Raw genomic sequence first — 21,652 nt, 5'->3', positions numbered from 1 at the left:
CCTGCACTGCCTGCTATAGGAAAGCCCTTGCCCACTGGCAGCAGGGTACGGGGGGGCGGGGGGAGGGGTTTGGCTGATGGAATTTCAGATAGTCTGGTCTCAGTGCACACAGGCAACAAACTTGTGAAAGAGCTGTTGGGACTGGGCAGAGAGCTGCCACAAAACAGAATTTCAAGCTGGGGTGGAGGGTCCAAAGCAGACTGCAAGGCTCCAAAGCAGGGTTCATATCTCCAAAACAGACATGTAAGCAATCACTGGTCACTGAGTATCACACCACTGTGCTCAGCAAGCCAGTCACCCTCCATTGCACAGTTGGTAAACAAAGCCTGGAGCCAGACTGGCAGCAGATAGCTGCAACTCCTCCATTCCCTTGGGGCTCACAGCACCCGCTCACCAGCCCTCCTACCCTGCTGATGCACCCCACAGCTTCCTTCCAAGCCCTCACACCCCCAGCCAGGCTCAGCACCAACCAGCAGCAGCAGTGCCATCTCCGTCACAAGTGGCACAGAGGGCCAGCCTCGCAGCTGGGAGCAGCAGTCGTGCTTCCCAGCTGTGTTTAGGCTCCGTGGGCACTTAGAAGTGCATCCTGTCATTAATCTACTCTGCCTGTCTGCTGGGCTCTTGGGAGAGAATTTCTCCTTTGCTTTCGCAAGGCTTTCTGCTTAAGAAGTGGGCAGCAGGGGTCAAAGCAAGTAACATGCCCAAGGACAAGTCCAGCTGCTGCCCGCTTGATCAGTGACATTTTTTCCCATCTCTCTCTTTTCATTTAAATTTCCTTTTGTTTTTATTCTGCTTTTATAAAGCAAAACTGGCTTTGCCCACATGCCAGTAAATGGGCAGGCAGCACGGTGTCCCCAGAGCATGACTTGCACACCTCTCAGTGCCAGCAGCAGCCTAAGCCCAGGCTGGGTCCATACCCCATAACCTCAGCCCAGGGCCTTACTGACACAAATCTTTTTAGCTGAGGAGTCTGCTGTGAGGGCTCTCTCATGTAATGTATACATATTCCAACCTGTTGTTTATTTGAAAATTCTGTAGTTCCTGTGAAACCAAATGTGCTGTATTTAATAGCTTAAGCTATAAGTCATAAAAGCCAAATTCAGACTATACATTATTAAGAAATAGGGATCCAGATGGCTAGCTGAGGTCAGGCTAAGGCCAGCCTGCCCATAAAGAACACACTTGTGTGTCCTTATTAAAGTTTAGGGATTTAATAGAAACAAGAATGTTTTTCTTTCGAGCACTTATTTGAGATAATTTTGTTTACTTTAATAAAAACGGACATCTTTCACAAAGTTCCTAACAACGAGAAGCTGCCAGGAGTAAGAAACCCCTATCCTGTGGTTTCACAAGGAACTGCTGCACCACTGTCCCACTTCATTAAAAAACAAGGCTAACAAGTAAGTACCTTTGTTAGAAGCCAAAGCTGAGTCGAGGTTCTGCAGTTTCGGGCAGTCTTCCTGCGATGGCTTAGGGTCTGGAAATCCTATAGAAAGCTGCGAAGGCTCCTCAGTTTGACAGCCATCTGCTCGGGCAGGAGGAGCCCATGTCACAGACTGCCTCTCGCTGCGGGAGGTTTGGCATCGGTCAGTGCTGCGCAAAGCACTGGTGGGGGATAGCGGGGCTGATGCTGCCTGGCCACGTTGAGCAGAGAGCAGCAGCTCAAGCAGCCATCCACTGTTGCTGCCCACCAACTTGATACGGGACTCGGCTACTGAGACCAGGCGCATGTAAGCCCAAAGGCACCTCGTTGTGAATGATGGAGGTTGGTTTGGAGCTGAGATTGGGTTAATCTGGAAGGCTGTGCCAGGGCAGCCTGGAAGATGCTGCCAGGTGGATCCAGGAGGATTTGTCTCATACCCCTTCTGTGTCAACGTTAGCTAACAAAGAAATAAGAGCTGCTAACATAGTGACACGAGACCAGTACAAAACAAAGCAGTGAAACAGACATGAGGAAGCTCAAAGGACTCTGGTCTCTCCAGTTCACCTGTGTACCCTCTTCTCTCCAGAAGCGCAGGTCCAAGAGAAGTTGACACGAGCTCCCCAGGAGCAGTGACAGCCAGCAGCAGGAGGCAGGTGCTCTGCTAGGAGCCACAACACTCAAAGTTCCTCCTCTTCATTTGCCAACCTCTTTCTTTGATAATTATTTACCACATATATAATTATTTACCCTTCATTTATAAGCAGTTCAAAAGTGTGTTCCATTATTGTGCTTTAATCGGCTTACGATTAAGAAAGCAAGCAGCACTAAGACGACAAGAAACCATAGCACACCACAGCAGCAAGCATTAGCTGTCCCATTTCCTCGTGCAAAAAGAGCTGTATGGTGCATCTGAAAACACTTAGCAAGTGGCAAGCCAACAAGAAAACCAGGGTAAATACAGATTTCTACCTCTTGAAACTAAATCCCTGTAATTTTTATTTTTTTATTATTCTCCTTCAGTACCACATGCTTCCGATCGCATCAAAATGCATTAAAATAACAATGTTTTCTCCTAAGCCGACCAAACCTCAGGAAATGATTTACAGGCTGAAAGCTGCACTTCACTGGCCAAAGACTACATAAGTGCCAGGCTGCACTGCTCATTCACAGCACCACGCTTCTTCCAACAATAGACGACACTGATTGTAATACTTCTATGAAGAGGGAACAAGACTAAAATAGTGCTTCGACCTTCAGATGATGGTTTTTATGGGTTACAGCAAAGCCATTAAGATCAAATCCCTCTTTGAACAACTTTAAGAAGTATTTTTGTACTTTACCCAACAAACATACCTCTTTTTGTGAGCTACCATGTAAACCTTGCAGAACTTCCAAAACGGAAACTCATTACTCAGAAGTGCGTAACAGCTTTCCTAAAACACCATTTTATTATATAAACACCTTGAAGGAGATTAAGGAAAGTAACTGAAAGCCAAATATGACCAATCCATTTGAGCACAAAGGCTGCAGCCCTCTGGAGAGGTGTATCTCAGGTACTTAGCACAATTTAAACCTGAGGCCAAGCGGATTGCACACTGTAGGCAAAGTCCTAAAGAGAACTCAGTTATACAGAGACCAGCACTTCTACCCACTTGACAGATACTTCTTTTGAAATTCCTGATCCACTTTCAACTCACACATTTGAAAATAGATTCACAGAGGATGTGGCAACACTTGCCGGCAGTGGATCGTAGTTCAGGGCTTATTCCTGCTGAAGCATCCATCAGGGAACACGCTCTTCTGGGAGCAAAGCACCAGCAAGGGGAGGGATGTATCGAATATCTCCTCAACTGAGGCAACAGCCAATTTGCATGGCTGGAGTGCAAGAGATGGAGGGGCTGAGCATACCTGCAACATGTGCAGACTTTGCCTAACATGGCCATAGGCACTGAGACGTTGGTCCCTGAAGAGTTAACAGCCCAATCCACGCAGACAGAAAGCAGAAAAGGAAAAACCAGTTACTGCCATGTACTCGTATTTATGACACAGAGGCTCTCTAATAAAACAAATACATTAAAAAAGTAATTCAGCATCAGCTCAGGCAACGTTCCTACAAAGCAGTGTGACAGCAAAGCTACCTGCCTTCAGCCTACCAGCATCTGCCTCCTGTTCTCCAGCTGTTGAGCTATCTCCCGCTCCCTGCCTCAGATTTTTGAGGGTTATCTGTGGATTCATTTTCAAGGAAAATATTTCTAAATAATGTGTTCCATTGTGCCCTTTTTTGTTCTTAAAAGACCGTGAATTGAAGCCAAGGAAGATAAAATGCCTTTGCAGAAACCATGGCCAGGCTCTGCAGCACAGCAGAGGAGTACACACAGATTTTCTGACTTTCAATCCAATCTGTAATGACAGCATCTCCACTTTTCTTAGCAAAGGGCTGCAGCTTCTGCAAGCAGTAAACAGAAAATATAGGCCATAGGTCTGAAGTTTATCTTAATCTCCTTTAAAAGTACCGCTCATCACTCAAAGGAAAACGTGTGACCCTCCATGACATCTCTCTTGAAGGAGCTTTCGTGTCTGTTGCTTTAAGATGATTAGGGGACATGGTATTTTGAATGCAAACAAAGAAATCCCATGACTTCTTATTCTCAGGCATTAAGAACAGATTTCTCTGGGTTTTGCATGAATTGGAGAAATGCATCAAAACAGGGACTCGGCAACGGAGCAGCAGGGAGCTGTCTGGCCTCTCCTTCCTCTCACAAGTCTCTTGTCTCAGGTGCAGAAGGGCCCCCTCCTGCTGCATACTGCATATTCCCATCTGCCTGACTCAGAATGGAACAACTCCATTACTGAGTTAGCTCAAGCAAACCTCAGGGTCTGATACCAGTCCAGTACCTGGTCACAGCAGCAGAACCATCCCTGCTCCTGGAAACCACGTGGCATCCAAACTGAGCCCTCACAAGATTACTCAGATGGTATCAGCCTTTATTAAGCTTTCATTTCTTCAAGCCCCTTGCATCCACATGTTTAGTGCCAATTTTCTTGTGGCCTCTTATTACTGGGCTGGCCCATTTCCCAGAAAACATATGCCATGGGAAGTAGCTCAGCCCAAATGACTATAAACCAGTTAAAACATTTTTCAAAATGAATTGCCTCTTGGCTAAGCATGCTCTGCTGTAGCTGTTTTTTGCTCTCCTTTTTGACTGGCCATGGTCTTTTACGCCCCTGCTATACCTCAGTGAGGGTCTAACAGCAAAGTCATAAGCTCACAATTACTTGAAGGAAGCTACAACCTTCTGCAGCCAAAAAGCTCAAGAGAAGGCGACTCCTGCAGGTGAGCACTGTGCCACATCCCAGTTTAATGATGGGGACAGCAAGCAACAGGAATTAGAAGTGAGACAGAGGTTCCAAGGCTTCTTGCTAACAGCCTCTGAGTCCAGCCCAACTTACAAGAGCAGAACTACACAATGATGCTCTTTGCTCACAAGCAGTGAAGACACAAAAGGGGGGAGTAGAAGCTACCACCAGAACACCACCACTGGGAGTTTGGGTCCGAATTCTGCAGGCACGTGGTGTTCCAGCAACAGGCTCCACCTAGCAGCAACTATAGCCACACAACTCATCCTGAATGTGACTGACAGCGGGGCCGTAACATCTGGGCAACGGAAGACAGAGCACATGTCCTGTAGCCCAGTACATGTGGCACATGCTCAGTGCCACAAGGCTGGAGATGCATAATTGATCTGCCTTAATGAGGCTGCATCTTCCTGCTGTTGTGCGGCCCTACCTGACAACCAGTCCCTCACACACCAGGAATTATGGGGTGCAACCTCATTTTTGCTGTGTTCCTGCATCACAGGGGCTCACTACACAAAGTCAGCCACAGTACTTTTAATTTAGATGTAGATAAGCAATGGTGTGCTTTATATTCAATAGCTTTACAAGTAATAACTGGAATTAAATGGGGGAGAGGCCCCAATCCACTGGCACAAATGGCACTCCAAGGAAACCCAGACAAAGAAATGCTGAGATAAAGGCAGAGCACACACTGGGTACCAAAGCAACCATTTAAAGCCAGAAAATACTGCCACTACTAAATACAAAATGACCTTCCATATTCATGCGTGCACTCGCAATAAATTTGCTTTGGACATCTTCAGGTGTCAATTAATAATGAAGGAACAGGCTCCGTGACACTATTCCATGCAGCTCTTTTAATTCCAAGGGACTGCCTAACGGCTGCTCACGTGGCTCACGCAGTTGGAAGAGGGGATTTACTCTTTTGGACATTGTGAATTGCTTATTTTTCTTAGAAATGAGAAGACAGAAACCAGGTAACTAGTTAAAAAAAAACAAAACAACCACAATCCACCCTAATCTTGCAGCCTGCAGAAAAGGTCCTGCAAAAGCTGTTTTATCACTTGACCTAAGACTGAAGCTGTGCTGTATGTGTAGCAATGAGAGCATGGAGTTACACGAAGTCCTGCCCTCACGTACCTGGGTGTCACAGGCAGCCATGCCCAGCTCCAGAAACACAGCTGTTATTCACAGGCAGAAACACAGCAGCAGGAAGGTGCATCTCTCTGTCCACCTCCCAAGCTGCTTGCAGCCATCCCACCTGGTAGCAGCCACAGGATATCCTGGTTGAGCACAGTGTATTAATTACCTTGTAACCCACCCGACACCATCACATCAGTCACAAAGGAAAGAGCTCGCTGACCCTAATTGAGCCAAAAAACCACCAAACAACCCACCTGCTACAAGCTGCTACTAATCATTAATAAAATCAACTGACAGAAAATTATTTCTCCATTCCATGAATACCATAAATTCAAAGCTTGCTTCCAGCTTCCATTAAGCTCCAACAGCTGAGAAGGTGCCCAGATGGGAACTAACCATTTCTTATGTGGTCTGAAATTGGCAGTGTATGCAAGAAAGCTCAAAGCCACTCAAAAGCATGTACCATGTTCACATTGTTAATGAGCCTGTTCTGTATGAAACACACATCCTCAGTGGGTTTATGGAGAACATATGCAGGGACTTCTGCCACTGGGATTTCCATAGACAGATAAAGTAAATAACACACAGTACGGATCTACACTGTAGGAAACACTGCCCTAATTTTGATGGCATATGTTTTAATGTACTGTTTGCAACCAGTCAATAAAACCACACAAATCTGTTTGAATATGGAAATGAGAGCATTTCAACGTGACTCTAATTTTTAAGGTTGTGCCCACACAGCCGCGTGTGCTGTTATTAAACCATCCAGAAGAAATATTATTTTTAAAAAGCCTTTTCAATATTTTCTCCCCACCATCCTTACCCTTAAACACCCCGCTATGTCCACTGCAATTTCAGCCTACATAGTTATTAAACCTGTGCAGATGTGAAATAAAACACATTCATTTGTATAAACATAGCGTACATCAACACCTCGGCGTTCATACTGCAGCTACATCCTAACCTGCAACATATGGGATGTCATCACATTGATTTCCTCTAATAAAGATCAACCAAGAAACAGATCCCACCAGCCAAATGGGGATGTGTCGTAGAGCTTTTCAGACGCAAGGTTTGGATTACTGGTGTGTCTCTAGCAGCCAGCAGCATTTTAGAGGAGAATGGAAATTTGGAAACCAAAGCGAGCCAAAGCTCTAACAGCACAACATGAGAGAAAACTGTAAGTTGAATTTTAGTAGTTAATATTTAACAATAAATTATCTTTTTCTGCCAACTTGGTTAATGTTGCTTTTCAGCATAATGATAGCCTCCGGCAAGAGACTCCACGGTGACAATTCCAATTAGCTTCCCTCATCTTTATCCCACTGGTCACCTGCTAGGAACGCACGTTCACCACCCCTTCCCTCGGAGCAAGGCTGACTGCAGCAAGGCCAAGTGCTCTCCTGAGCCAGGCAGGCAGCACGGTCACAGCTCCGTGCCATACAAGGCACCTTGTGGTGTGAGCTCTCACTGGCTGGGCTTTTTTCTGCAGCTGTGGGGCTGAGCAGCTCTGACCCCTGCAGGTGGGTTGTCTCTACATTCCTTAGCTGGGAAGGGACTCCAAGAACCACTGCTCTCCTGGACCAGCCTCAGCAACACAAGCTCCCGTTGGCAGCAGCACCCTTTACCTCCTCACACAGCTACTGAGATCACCCCAACACGCTCTCTTTTCTCATCACAGCCATTCTTTAAGGGCCCAACAGGCCCAATCCATAGCTCGCTGATGCAAAAAAAGAGTCTATTTTTCTTTCAGTAGGCTCTAACTTTGCCTTACCACTGCCACAGAAACAAGTGGCAGGTGCCATGCAGCAGACAAAGTGCTTTGCTTGCTGCAGAAACAAAGCCCTGTCAGTTCTTTGCACTTCTCCCACCAGCTGCACGTTGGCACAGCAATGCCTGCAGCTTTCTAAGACCTAGGACCAATCCTGGCTACACGACTGATCTAGTTACTCTAGTTTCAAGCCAGTACAGGGAAAGTGGGCATTAGATAACTATATAATGCATACATTCTAGGTACTTATTTTATAGTATCCAAATATGCAAAAGTTTTCTGGATCTCCACACATATTCTAGGTAAGCAAGTGAAACAGTCAAGTGAAAGGGCTGGATTTACATGGCCCAATCAAGATACCGTACAATGAGTGGAACCCTGGAAAAGAACAGCTTTCATGCAACACATTTTCAGCAGAAGCATCTAGAAAGCTATGGTAAGCACTGTAGAGTTGCACCACCACTACTTGATGTTTGTGGATTACTCCTTCATCCCCATCCTTCTTTTTCCTCCTTTCCAGAAACTGCAAGCCATGCCAGGTAAGCAGCGTAGCAACCAGGGTTTACAGAGATCACTGGATAAAAGACTGAGGCCTAAAAAGACAAAACTAGACATGGAATGCTAATGGAGGGAAAATCATCAGCAGAGCAACACAAGCAAGACTCAGCATTTGAGGTGGGACAAGCTCCATCCAGGGCCAGGCAGAACAGGCACAGCAAACTCCAAGTGCCCATTCATGCACGGAGCCTTTTTACTTCAGTGTGTTTCATCTCTTTAACCTATTCTGTACCCTCTAAAAGCATCAATGATCCACTGCTTTGAATGTGAAGTCACAATCAGGGAAGCACACTTTGTACCTAAGAGTAGATTTTCATATGCGCAGTCATGTGTCTGAGTGTCCCCACACCAGCTTCACAACCCTCAAACTGTTTGATTCTGTATAATATTTTCTTTACAATGGCCTTTCCGCTTCTCAATTACTTCTTAGTTTTACCTCAGTGAGCCCACAGCAGTCACACAGCCTTTCCCCTTCGCATTCTGAACGTAAGCAATGCACAGAAGAATTTCACTTGGGCACTTCAGTGCTTGCAGCCCTTTAAAAAGTCTTCATTACTGACGTTGAGCACGTCAGGCTAAAACACATCAATAGAACATCAACCGCAGACTGCTCACAGCACTCACGTGCATGCACTGCTGCAGCCCTCCTGCAGCTGCTGCTCAGAGCCAGCGCTGGACTTGGGCCAGAGCTGCACTGAGCTTCAGCCTGCTCAGCCCTGCCAGGCAGACAGCAAAACCAGCTTCTGCATCAGTACCATCTCTTGACAGCAGGTGAGCGAGCCGATACAGATAGTGATACAGCAGCACAAAGAGCAGGCTCTGCAATATGCTGCACGTTTGCTTCTGTATTTTCCTTACCGGCAGTCCCTTCAAGCTCCTTCCATTCTCTGACCTCTTGCGAGGAGAATTTTTCAAGTGTTCCCTGGACCTTCCATGTCCAGTCCTTGTCTTGCTCCAACCTTAGATTTATTTACCTGCTAATACATTAAATTGTAAATTCCATTTTGGCTTTCAACGCCTAATGCTACAACTATTGCTACTGGTTTCCGTTTAGAACAGAGCACCCCATTAAAGCACGCTGATTTATCAGGATGGTAAATGCTGCAGTAAGGTCCCTGCTATCAGTCGTGGCACAGAAAGCCATGCATGCCAAAAAGGGGGGGGGAAGAATGATTTAATACTATTACAGAGAGAGATTATTTTCTGTTAAGAAAAGCAGCGGCTCCTTTATCCAACAATGAATGCAGACTGACCAGTGCTTTAGAGTCCTAGTAAGATGGGGTTAAAGATGATAACAAAGCTGTGCAAAAGAGGACAGATGGCAGCCACACAATAGCCATCAAGTCTATTTAAACAGCTAAGTGGTCTTCCTACGCCCATCACAGCTCCAGACGTGTGGATTCAATGCCCGGCTCACGTCACACGGAGCCCTATAACCTGCAGCAGGTGCAGAGGTCACGGCTTTCCCTTCCACACCATCATTTACAAATTCACCCATCCTCCCCTACAAGTGCAAAATAGCAAAGCTGGGACAGATGCTCCTGCCCAGCAGTGATAAGCTGTGCCTCTGTGACTTGCTACACGTGGGCTGAAGCCTGGGATAAAGCAGCAGCATGGGGAAGGCAGGGGAGCACTGCGTTGGACACTGCATCTCAGCCAGTCTCTGTGCAGTTCGACATGCCCCTCTCTCACACACACGCACACACCACAAGATGGGGGCTGTAACACCACAGAGATTGTTCCAGCTCAGACACAGGGCTGTGCAGTGCAATTGTCTCTGCTATCTGCACGGCTGGGAAACGGAAGCACTCCGGGTTCAGCTCTCATAAACACTCACAGCTGTAAATCCTCACAAGCCCTTTTAAGCCTCTGTTACAACATATAACTTCCCTTCCTCAGACAAACCAGTTCTTCCCCTTGCTTGCAGCAGTGCCCTCTTTCCCCTTAAAACAAGCCTGTTAGCCCCATAACTTGAATTGAATCCAAAGGTTTGGATTCAAAAGCCTTTGCTCTGACAGAACACAGAGTTTGGACATTGAGTGAACTCCTCAGGGAATGGCTCTGGTGAAAGGGAGATGCTCACATCTTTGTAACAAAGAAAGCTACAGAAAACATAAACGCAAACACGAGCAAAATGGAAGTGAGCACATGGATCAAAATGCGAGGATTTGACTGAGCCCCTTTTCTGTAGGTTTCACTGCTTTTCTCCACGTTCAGAGGTTGGTATGTTGAGGGGGAAATGACAAATGTTTTGCAGAGCTGAATCCATCGTCAGAAACTGATGTTCACGCACAAAATAAACTCTGCTTAATAGATGAAAATAAAAGCTAGTACCACAGCCAAGAAGTACTTTGCAGAACAGTCACAATGTTATCCAGTGTCTATCCACACAGAGGTGTGACAGTTCCAGTGCTTGGCAAGCACCTGAAACAGAACCACAGCCATCTGACAAGTTGTCTATAGAGGATATGCAGCAATTGCACAAGGTCTCTGTGAGCCCTGCATTAAATCTAATATGCAGAAGGCAGTAACATTTTCCACATGGATCTCCTTACAATTGAGGGGGGGGGAAAAGATAGAATACGACGCTTCAAACTCTCCAGTTTTTAAAGGCACAAACACTGTCCTCGGCAGTGCTGCATGACTGTGAGCAGAAAGCTTCCCACAGGTAAATGCTGCTCTTCAGGAGTGCGGACAGTGCTTGGGCCAGACCCTGCTCCACTCAACCCTGCAGCATCCCAGCTGGTGTTTCACTGGAGGGCTCCAGACACCTCCCACCGACTTCCTTACCAGAAATAGCTGTAGCAGCGCCGCGCAGCAGATCACTGTGGGCTGGCATTGGCAGCCGTGCCAAGCTGCAGTGAACAGTCACATCCACATCAGATCTGGGTCGTCCCTACTATGTGCCAAAGGTCTCAAAATGCACCTTTGTGGCATGGCCTCATTTCTCTACAGCTGCATTTCATCACTGCCGGCCAAGGCGCAGCACAGCAGCTGGTTTGTGGCGATGCTGCTGGCTCCTCCAAAGCCTGGAGACAGCAGCTCTTAGGGAAACGCGAGCCCCGCTATCCGGCTGGGCTGCTGCAGGCACCTTGGCTCCTGACCTGTCTGGGAAAGAGAGGCGCTGGTGTATGAGGAATACAGCCACACTACCACCACCACAAGCTGGGTTTAAGTAGTGGTGGATCTGTCAAATATTGCCAAGGTGAAAGTCAGTCACAGGACAAGAACACAGGAAATTACTGAATTCCACCATGTTAATACTATACTTACTCAAAGACTCCTGAGAAGCCTTCCCAGACACACTCAGTGGCACACAAACCCTCTCTGAAGCTCAAGGCCTCTGACTCACAGACTCTTGGAGACCTCCTTGGCAAACACAACAATATAGCAAGCAGCAGATTGCGTGGGGAGCAAGGAGAAGTACCACCATCCAGACCAGTAACCTCTTCGTTTGCTATCTTGTTTGTAAACATTCTCTTTCAATGAATATTCTCACTTTGCAAACTGTTTGCAAGATGTATGGATGCATTACTTGTATCACACAACAGGTCTCCACCCCTTGTGTTCTATAATTTATCACTGAAGTGCTCAAGTTTCCTGTTCTGGGGAAGGCTTGGAAGAGGATTTCAGGTTTGTACAGATGCCAGGTAGTGACTGTTTGTTTGTACAGTTAGTGTACAGGTTTGTACAGTTAGTGACAATTGCAAAACTACATTTAGACTTGTACATATGACTGTATGAGTTTACCTGCTCATAATTACTTCCACAAGTATTCGGTGTAAAGAAAGACCGGTCTACCAACAGACACAAAATACAACAAACCTAAGGATAAGCACATTGATTTACATACTCAAGGGCATTCTCAGTATTTAGTAGCAAATGTCGCTGAAGTCAGCAAATCTGTTCATTTCTCACAGTTGCTGCTACAAATAAGGCTGTTCTCTATTAATTACATAATATCACCACTGAAAAGAACGGCTTCAATTCTCCTTTTAATGATTATGAATGTGCTTGCTTGTACTGCAGGACTACATGGCAACTTTCCAAGGAAGAGGATTCAGTTCTCCTAGGCAGTGCGCATCCGTCCAAGGAGAAATGAAGTTGCTGCTGATGTACCTTTAGATTTATCATCACGTTGCTAAACCCACCGTTTCTCAGCCTTGTCCTTGCAGAGATGCAGAGCACACAGCACAGGAGCAGCCCACCGGCCTCAGTGCATGCATTCTGAGAGAGAAGATCACCACAGAGCACTGACAGCCTCACTGTGCTTCACTTAAAAGTAAAGCTTACGTGCTTCTAATTTCCCACAGACATAAGAAATACCCTACCTTGTGGCAGGCATTTCTCCTCACTGGCAGCTGCCGTGCCGTGCTTGAACATCACACTATCAGTACAGCTCTCAGCCATCTTGGGTCAGTGTAAACTCAATTGGTACCGCATTAACACAACATGGAGGACCCTAAAGGCAATCAAATAGTTGAACCACTTCCACCACGTTAAGAAGTGCTGCGAAAGGTCTGGGATTGATGCACATAAAAATCCCCTTAGACAGATTTCAGCTAAACTGCTGCAACTCTGGAAATCCTGAAGCAGGTAGCTCTGTCCTGAATTATTAAACATTACTGGCCTTGTCCCTGCCCTGACCCCACCCAGAGATCTCTCAGGTGGCCTGTGACAGCGCACTGGGATCTTATGCCTTTTGCTTACAGATGAACAGAAAACAAGCTGGCTTTGCAGAGAAACCACTCCCTGTTGCTCAGGGGGGCCGGCAGGGCAGAATGGCGTCGTTGTGCTGGTTCATGGAGACAACAGCTTGGTCCCCAGGCCTACAACTTATGAAGGCAGAACCCAATCTACCTCAAATCCTTGCAGTCCTGTGCAAAAAAAAAAAAAACAAAAAACAAAAAACAAAAAAAAACAAAAAAACCAGAGCACACGAGTGAGCAGGGATAAAACCACAATGTCCAGTGAGGCTTCTTGCCCATGAAACTCTGCATCAACTCCAATGACACCTTTTGGAAATGTCAGAACTGCTAAGACACCAGCATCCTACCTGACGCTCACAGAAGATGTAAGACATGGTTGCAGGAGAGCAGCAGGCACTGGCATGTGCGCTGCTGCCAGCAGCACGCTGAGGCCTGAGGCCAGCAACCAACAGTAGTGCTCAGCAGTACTGAGGTGACAGAGCTCCTAGCTGCAGGACACAGCCTAGCTCTCTCCCTCCTGCAAAAATCAGATGCTGCTTTATTTTCTCTTTGCTGTGCTACATATGTAGGGGACCATCCTGTCTCTTACACAGAGTGCCAGTGATTTCTCAAAGAACATTTCACAGCAATGTGCTGTGGGGTTTGTTTCATAACTGCCTACAAGTCACGGCCGTAACACAAACACCTACATGGAGAAGGGTGGGCATGTCACACACAGGTCCTCCAACCTGTCACACATCCCTTTCTCTCTCCAGCCAAAGTCAGATCTATGGCTTCCAGCACACAGTGATGTTTGTCAGTACTGAACACTACGCTGCTGAGCAGCACAGAGCTCGGGTCCCTCCGGGCACATGGACAGAAATGGCTCGGGACCAGCAGACACAGGCTACTGAGGCAACCAGACAACAGCAGGAGCTTTGTACTGACTTACACACACAGCTCTATGGTCTTTCCCCCACTGCTCTCTATTCCTGTCTCTAGCACTCATAAATCTCTTCCCTTTGGTGATGAAGAGGCTAAAGAAAGGCACTTTCCTAAATGTGACACATTTTCTTTTGGCCAATTAAGGAATATATTTGCAATTTTAAGAGCAAATATTAAAAGTAAGAAAAGGAAAAAGTGAAGCCAATTTACTAACCACACACACTGACAAATCACCTTATCACAAGAGCCAGGATGACTCAGAAAACAAATCTAAATAGCTTCTGTGATTTAGCACTGACCGACACTCAATGTATTAAAATAAATTGCCCGTGATTTCTCGCAAGCTCCATGCTAATGCACTCCATCATATATCAGAGCAAAAGCAGCAGTGCATAACTATCTAGAGGCTTCAGTCAGTGGCAGATAACGTAATGAATGGTCTTCTCACCACACCAGGGAAAGGAAGTTAATCTGCATCTCCAGCCTTTCAGGGAATGTTCCAGGTTTGCAAAGCGTGAGTCAGCAGCTCTGCTGCTCCATAGGCTTTTTTCCTACCACACTACCAGCACCACAGACTCTCCTGGCTTTCCCAGCTCTGTCAGGCCAGGCTCAGGTTTCCATCAGGGATCAGCACCTTTTGATTAAACAGGGCAGGTGAATTAACTGCCTTTTATTCATCACCTTGAAAGCCACTGCAGACCTGTATAATCACGACATAATTTTATACAGCAAAGAGTTTCACAGGAAAAAAAGAGTTGATAAGTAAAGGAAAGGGAAATTAGTATTTTACTAAATGTATTCTTCTTGTTGTTCCTGCTACTATGCTAATACCCAAATCACCGTAGTTATCACAGCTAAGACAGAAACTACCTTTTTAAGTCTCATGAAGTTGGTGAATATAACCCTCCCGAAGAGTAAACTGGAATCTGACTTTGCACAGACCAAGAAAATAAGCAAGACGACAACATAAGCTTCCAAAATGAGTCTGGCAGCCTCCAGCCTTTCACACCAACTGAAAGGCTGCACCTAATCACTTCCTCCAATGGAAGCCATGTGAGTTGAGATGAGCTGATGATGATTTTCTTCCCCCACTGATTTCTGTGCTTTGATGGTTGTTTTCCTGACAGGTTACACAGGGTATCCTTCCTGAAATTACTAAACCAAACTTCTGCTATTGCAATCTACTATCCTAACTCTTAATATTTAAACATAGCCTGAGATCAAGAGTACATTTTCCTTCTAGAAATGGAGAACAAAGCTGAGGTGAGTCATCCCTTCCCTCAAATGGTGAAAGCACCAGCACAAGCTCACCACTCGCTGCTGACTCTGACCTTCCAAAGCAGGCAATGCACCCAGTGCTGACCAGCAACCAGAGCAACTCCAGCACGCACTGTGTCCTGTTCAGAGGACAGCAAAGGGCCACAGAGAAACTGGGATGCTCTGGTGCAAAGGTAATGGAAGATGCGGCAGGAGCAGAGAAGAGCAAAAGATGTAAACTCATATGAAACAGACTTTCTTCATCAGGACCACGATCCATTAGAGTTGAGATCCACATCAATGGATCTCAACTCTAACTCATATAAACAAGTTTTATGTGGATTATGTTCTCCCTAACTAATAATTTTTGAGTCAACAGGCCAACTTCAGCCTCTTTTGATGCAGAAGCAGACATAGCAAAGTTCCTATAAGTCGCACAAAAATAGATGTCCAAGAAGCTCAGACAGACCCCACAAGTGACTCCTAACTCAAAGGAAAGCTATGACCCTTATTTGCCACTGAAACCTTTGCCTAGGAGACAGCCTTTCTAATCAGTTTCATCTCCACTGAGAATTTATCATCAAGTACAATAAATTAACAGGAACGTCGTTCCATTGCTCAAAAAAAAAAAAAAAAAAAAAAAAAAGCTTGCTCTAAGTAACCATAGGAAAAAAAAACACAACATCAGTACTAGTGGTCTAAACCCAGCCCTGGTGAGAGAAGTGAGGATGTTCAGATCCTGCCTAAAACAGCCATCCAGCAGAACTCCTCCTTACCTCCATTGCACGTGCTGAGAAAACAGCCATCTACCAAGCACGGTTAAAAGCCAGACGAGAGCCTTGGGATGCGAGCAGACTGCAGGGCCAGGCTGGTTCCTGATGCCACTCCCCACAAGAAGCCCTGGGGACGAGCTCAGAGCTAATGACATGCGCTGCTTCTGAATGCCTTTGGCGCATTTGGTCACCGTGTCACTAAAGGAGGGTGCCATACATCACGTCATTGTGGGCACCTGCCCCAAAGCCCACAGACTGACTGACAACCCTCATCGCCACTGCAAGCTCTGCCTTCCCTTATCTTTCCCTATCAGCTAACGTTTTTCTTCTGATATTCCCAGCCACCTTACGCTGCACCTGTGGGCACAGAAATGTTAAACCTTGTTAATCCACATTTTCTAAACAAAATCAGTCCCTCCTAACTCTATTTCAAGAAAATAGTGTTGTCTGAAATTATTCCTATTTTTTTGCCAGCATAGCATCTTTTTCTTCTTGGCAGCAAGAAGGATTAATTGGTAACGTGCATCTCACAAGCTCAGATCAAGGGAAGAGGTTAAAATGACTGATAAACCAGAGGTGTAAGAAACATATGTGTATCTCTTGTTCAAAAATCAGAGAAAAATCCCCACACCAACCCTGCTTTACACACACATAGCTGACACCCTCCCTTTGTTTTCAGGAGACCGCAGAGATCTGATAAGATACTGTGCACAGAAGATAAGAAGCATTTCCATAGGAAACAAACCATTCAAACAAGAGGATCTCATTGCCAACAATTTTGATTCATTATGCAGTAGCACTGTAAAGACTGAGCAGTTCTACTTGTCAGCTAACAAACCACCGCTTCTATTTGTCAGAGATCCTTCATTTTCCCTTCCCCCGTGCTGCAGCAAAACCTTGGATTTTGACATCAAGCCCAGCAAGCAGCGTTAGTCCTTGAGACACAGTTTGCAAAACATTAATGAAATCAGAATGAGACTGCAGCTTGGCTTGCTGCCCCTGGATAATGGAAGTGAAATTAAAAGTAGGGAGAAGAGAAGGGACCAGCTCTTAGCTAAAAACAGATCGCTGAATGCTTTTTTTTCTTGAGAATTCAAGTGTTTTGTATGCTATTTACTTCAGGTTTTTCTATTTCAATGAGTCAAGTGATAATCGATACCAGGAGGAAATAGCATTAAAAGCAACTAAAGAAAACTAACAAGAAAAGCACTCCTTTGAAGAATTTTATTTAGCCAAGAAAGCCTATTAGGCAGGAATACTTCCCCCAAAGACAGAAAGAATACAAGAGCCAAGAGAACAGAAAGATGTGTGGAAAAGAAAAGTGAGGAATGAAGTGGTATGTAAGATGACCAGGTGGGGAAATATCTTGAAGAATTCAGTAACGCTTTCCCCCAGAAGGAGCACTATCAGCCTCAGTAATTTACTGCAATGAAGTTGGTTATTCATAACATTTCAGAGATGCCTTGCTGCCAGCACTGGCCTGCATCCTTGCCTTGCTGGAGTTCTGGCTCGGGGTTCTTGCTTGTTTGGGACTCCTGCTGGGCATTTCACGAGACCAGGCTTTTGCACTGAGTTAATATTATTCCCACTTTTAGCCACGCTAGAAATGCAATCACCTTTCCTACAAACTGAAACACACGTATATTTTGCTTCCCGTCCTACAAACACACAAATTACCCTCAGGTCTAAATGCTGAGCTAAGATGTATGATGAGCTGTGACACCTGATAAGAACAATGCACGGTAACACCTCAAAGAGTTAAAGAAATCAAAGCCAAAAGGTATTAGGGGACGACAGAGCACAAACTTCTCTTGGGAACTAGCAACGGCACTGTCAGAAAAATCCCGGTCCATCTGCTTTATTTTGCCATATGTAAATGATTTCTGAAGGCTGGGAGCTCAAAAAGCCATCAGATAGAAGCTCTGCCAGTGCTGCTCCGCCCAGCCAGGCTGCTGAGACGCTGTACATAAAGCCCCAAATTGAGCAACACCAATTCCTTACAGCAGTGAATGGGTTAAAAGAAGTTTCCCTCCTCCGTGAAAGCGATACTGTGTGAAAACAGCACTATGCTTTCTGCTGCTGTGATAGATTGTACCTGCTCGGAGCAAGGCACTGAGTTTAACCCTGTTCTTGTGAGACTGCAAGCATTGCACGGATGCTGAAACCAATCTTAGACAGCCCCACGCCCAGTAGAAATGGAGATGGGTCTGTATCCCACCTAGAATGAAGCAAGGCAAGCGCTCAGCTTTCTGTCTCACCCTTCGGTAGCCGCAGCTGAAAGGGCTTGTTAAATAGCCAGAGCATATGCATACACATCAAAAATAACTTCAGAGTGCCTGCCTGAACAATTAAAAAAAAATCTATACAAAGCTGCAACACAGCACAGTTCAGTGAAATCAAGAACTGATTTTTGTTTAAAACAAGACAGAAAAAAGAAAAGCCACAGAAAACAAAGAGCAATCCACTCCCTGATTCACATTCAATCACACATCCTCAAAACCCCATTCAAATACAGAGGTGCCCTACCTTTCCGATCTGTGAACAAGCAGATTCCGATCAGTGGATCACGTCAAAGACAAGATGATGAAGAATCTGTTAAAATAAACCAAAGGTAGGGGGAAAAGAAACAAAACAGTTCATTTTTGATGAAAAACAGCTTCCAGCGATGAAACAAGTTCTTTTTTTCCATTATGCAAAAACCTGGATGCACACAGACATATCCGTACCAGTATCTGTGCATAAAGGCATGTGTGCTTAGAATAAAGATTACGTATGCACCGAGTAAATTCATCAGCAAAACTGCTGAAGTTTATTACCTACACATTTTAATTCATTCGGTGTGCAGCACTACAGAATTCAATCTACAGCAGGTTAAACCCAAAAAGCTACAGCATGAAGGTATAACTTGCAAATCCTCACACGGCAAACAAAGCTGACATTTTAAAAAGAAAATCATTACCGGCTCATATGCTGCCATACCACAAAAGCCTATCCTTAAATAACTGCTGCATAATCATTCTCCTGGAGTGTTGTTATCCATCGGCTCGCTGCCTATCTCCAGACAGACGCAGTCTGCAAGCCACCAGCTTGTATCTACCATGGGTACGTCAGGAAAACTGCAAATTAGAAGTCGTCCCCGCAGTGGTGAAAAGGAAAAGAGGGTGAGTGGGAGAGGAAGAGGGAGTTCACTGGCCACAGAAATTTCCAGAATGATGACAAACCCACCAGCTCCGCCATCATCCACTTACAATAGGATGCTGCACCTCGTGGCTGCCTAAGCAGTTCGTCAAGGGCTTTCTGGTATCAACTGCCTGACAGGCATTTTAATTGCATGCAACCGAGTGCATCCCCAGGAATCGGGCCTTTAAGCCTATGCATATCATCAGCCGGTCCCTTCTGTGCCGCTGCCAAACGCACACGGCACACAGGCAGCAGCGCACACGGTTTCCATTGCGATGCCGATCCAAATCCTAAACAGGTTTTGCAGCCAGTACAGTGAAAAGGAGGTCTGAAGGGATTTAGCATTTTCTACGTTATGGATTAGGGGCGAGATTCACTCTCCCTTTTCCTTTCTTTATCCCATGCTGCTATTCACGTGTTGCAAGCAGCTCGTTTACACTGTCATCTGAGCCTTGCATTTGTCTATCCACATTAACAGGAAATAAAAACGGGCACAACTCAGAAGTTCTGCAGAGAGGATCAGGGACCCTTCAGGACTAATAAATGACACAGGGCAGCAGCGACCGCTGCACAGCTGTGCTTGCACATGAGCTGCTGTGAGGTGTCCAGGCTTACTGCCCCAACCTCACCTGTGTGTTTCAAGGCCTCTTTCTGGTCATCCATCTGAGCATGACATGGGATTACTGAGCTGTGAAGCTGCCCTGTGTTTGTGGAGGAGATGTGGCACAGCTGGGGAGGGACAGGACAGAAGGAGCAGGAAATGAAGGAATTAAAAACAAAAGAGTTGAAAGATCAACTCATTTTCTTCTAATTTTGTAATTGTGTAATGAAACATCAGCACAAGCATACAGAGGCTTTTAGCAATGGAGCAGTCACGAGAATCCAGCAAGTCCAGCCCCACTGGAAAGGGCTGGAGATGAGTTCAGAGTTCTCTACAGTCAAAACACAAGCCAACCAGACCCACTCCTAATGTAAGCTCGTGCTTCTCTGGCCTGTGCCAGCAGACCCCTTCAGAGAGAAGGATGCTCAAAGGAACAGAACATATCGCCCTGCCACAAAGCTTGGTAGAGGTCCAAGAAAGCCCATTTACCTTTGAGAAAGAGACTGGGCTTGCAGGAAGGAGCAGCAAATCTCATGTGGATTCTCAGCGTTTCTCTCTCTCCCCTCTGACTTTGTAGGCAGAGGGCTGCGAAGGGAACCGATTCTCTCCTGCCTTCCCTCACAACCACAAGAAGATGACTCTTCACACATCCATCAAACTTCACGTCAATGAGAAGTTCCACCCTCGTCTCTCTCTCTACGAACAGATCCCAGTGCCTCAAAAGCACCTGCCCTACCTGCTTTCCCCCTCCTCTAAAGCATCACAGCAGTGAGGAGGAGGAGGAAGCAGAGAAAGGCAGCCCTCATAGACAACCTGTAAGGGACAAGAATAAGGATGGAGCAGGCGGCAAAAAGGCCTTCAGAAGGAATGGAAAATCAAGCAAGAGCAGCACTAGCGCAATTCTTAGGCTTCTCCTCTAAGAAAGCCTCCTGTGACTCACCGGAGGGGTGCCTGCTGCTGCCAAACCTCCCACTGCAGAGCTCATCCACTGCAGAATCTTCTCCTGCCCTCGTCTTGCTCAGCTCCCCCACCTCCCAGCTGGTGCTGGCTCCCTGCCCTGCTGCCAACCCTCCCACACCCCCATGGCCACCTCCTGCCTGTCGCTCTTCCCTCAGCATTCCCCCAAAGCAACCAGCAGCTCAGGGAGGTCCCCAAACCAGCATCTGGGCCGGGAGGGTCAAGGTATTACAAGAAGTCCTGAAAACCTCCAGAAGCTTCTCTGAGATGTTCCTACTGACCTCTCAAGGTTCACAAGGGACTGATGTACGTTACCAAGCTATGCCCTTTACCCCAGAGCAGAGAGTATTCCTGCAGAGCTCGGTGAAGCTCTGTAGGATAGGGCACTCGGTTTCATTATCGTACTTAGATTTTGCTTGTAAGACCCAGCTGCATTCTGGGTCACACTGTGGAAGGTGCTGAGCAAAACAAGAGAGGGTTTCTATCACAACTTGTTATTTGAAAGATCCAAAATACAGAGAAGCATACTGGCAGCATTCTACTCGTTTTAAAAGGTGATGAAAAACGTGCAGTTAAGGGGCTTGGGCTTGCCCAAGCTCACATACAACCTCTGTAGCCAGTCTAAGGTGGAAGATCCTCCCAGGTCCTCAATCTCAGCTCTTAATTCCCAAACCCCTGCCAAAACCATGCAGCCTGCCTTTAACAAAGTACTGGGGGGGTTGGTTGCTTCTTTTTTAGCAATAGGTTGGGTGAACATTTTATGCAATGCCTAAAATAGCATCTAATATGATCAGTGATGTAGATGAAGAGGAATAAGCCTGCTGAACAGAAATTGCACCACTCTGGTAAAAATAGTCCTGGAACAGGGAATTTTCTTTTTATGCTTTCTTGTTGTAGCACTTAGAATGGCACTGGGGATGGCTGCCTACTGGAGAGGCTGAGAGGAGACGGGCTTTTCTAGACTAAGTACTGCTGTTCTTCTGCAGTAGTAATAAA

The 21,652-nt window shown here is 46.0% G+C and overlaps 1 protein-coding gene across 33 annotated transcripts in view; it reads right to left on the bottom strand.

The window, feature by feature from the left end:
- Positions 1-19,088, bottom strand: part of MAP2 (microtubule associated protein 2) — a 112,207-nt gene extending 93,119 nt beyond the window's left edge. For 23 of the 33 annotated variants that reach the window (XM_052676152.1, XM_052676162.1, XM_052676157.1 and 20 more), the window contains exons 1-2: positions 18,878-19,087; positions 18,445-18,510 (exon numbers count right to left, since the gene is read on the bottom strand). The gene's annotated coding sequence lies outside the window, so the exon portion shown is untranslated. Of the gene's footprint in view, positions 1-15,921; positions 15,981-18,444; positions 18,511-18,877 lie in introns of those variants that run through there. The other 10 variants (XM_052676172.1, XM_052676173.1, XM_052676174.1 and 7 more) reach the window with 5 other exon arrangements.
- Between the last annotated feature and the right edge of the window lie 2,564 nt (positions 19,089-21,652).

Source organism: Tympanuchus pallidicinctus, unplaced genomic scaffold, assembly GCF_026119805.1.
Source record: "Tympanuchus pallidicinctus isolate F22 unplaced genomic scaffold, pur_lepc_1.0 scaffold15, whole genome shotgun sequence".
Classification (NCBI taxonomy): Eukaryota; Metazoa; Chordata; class Aves; order Galliformes; family Phasianidae; genus Tympanuchus; species Tympanuchus pallidicinctus.
The sequence above is the reverse complement of the archived record's forward strand: the minus strand, read 5'-3'. Positions and strand labels throughout refer to the sequence as shown.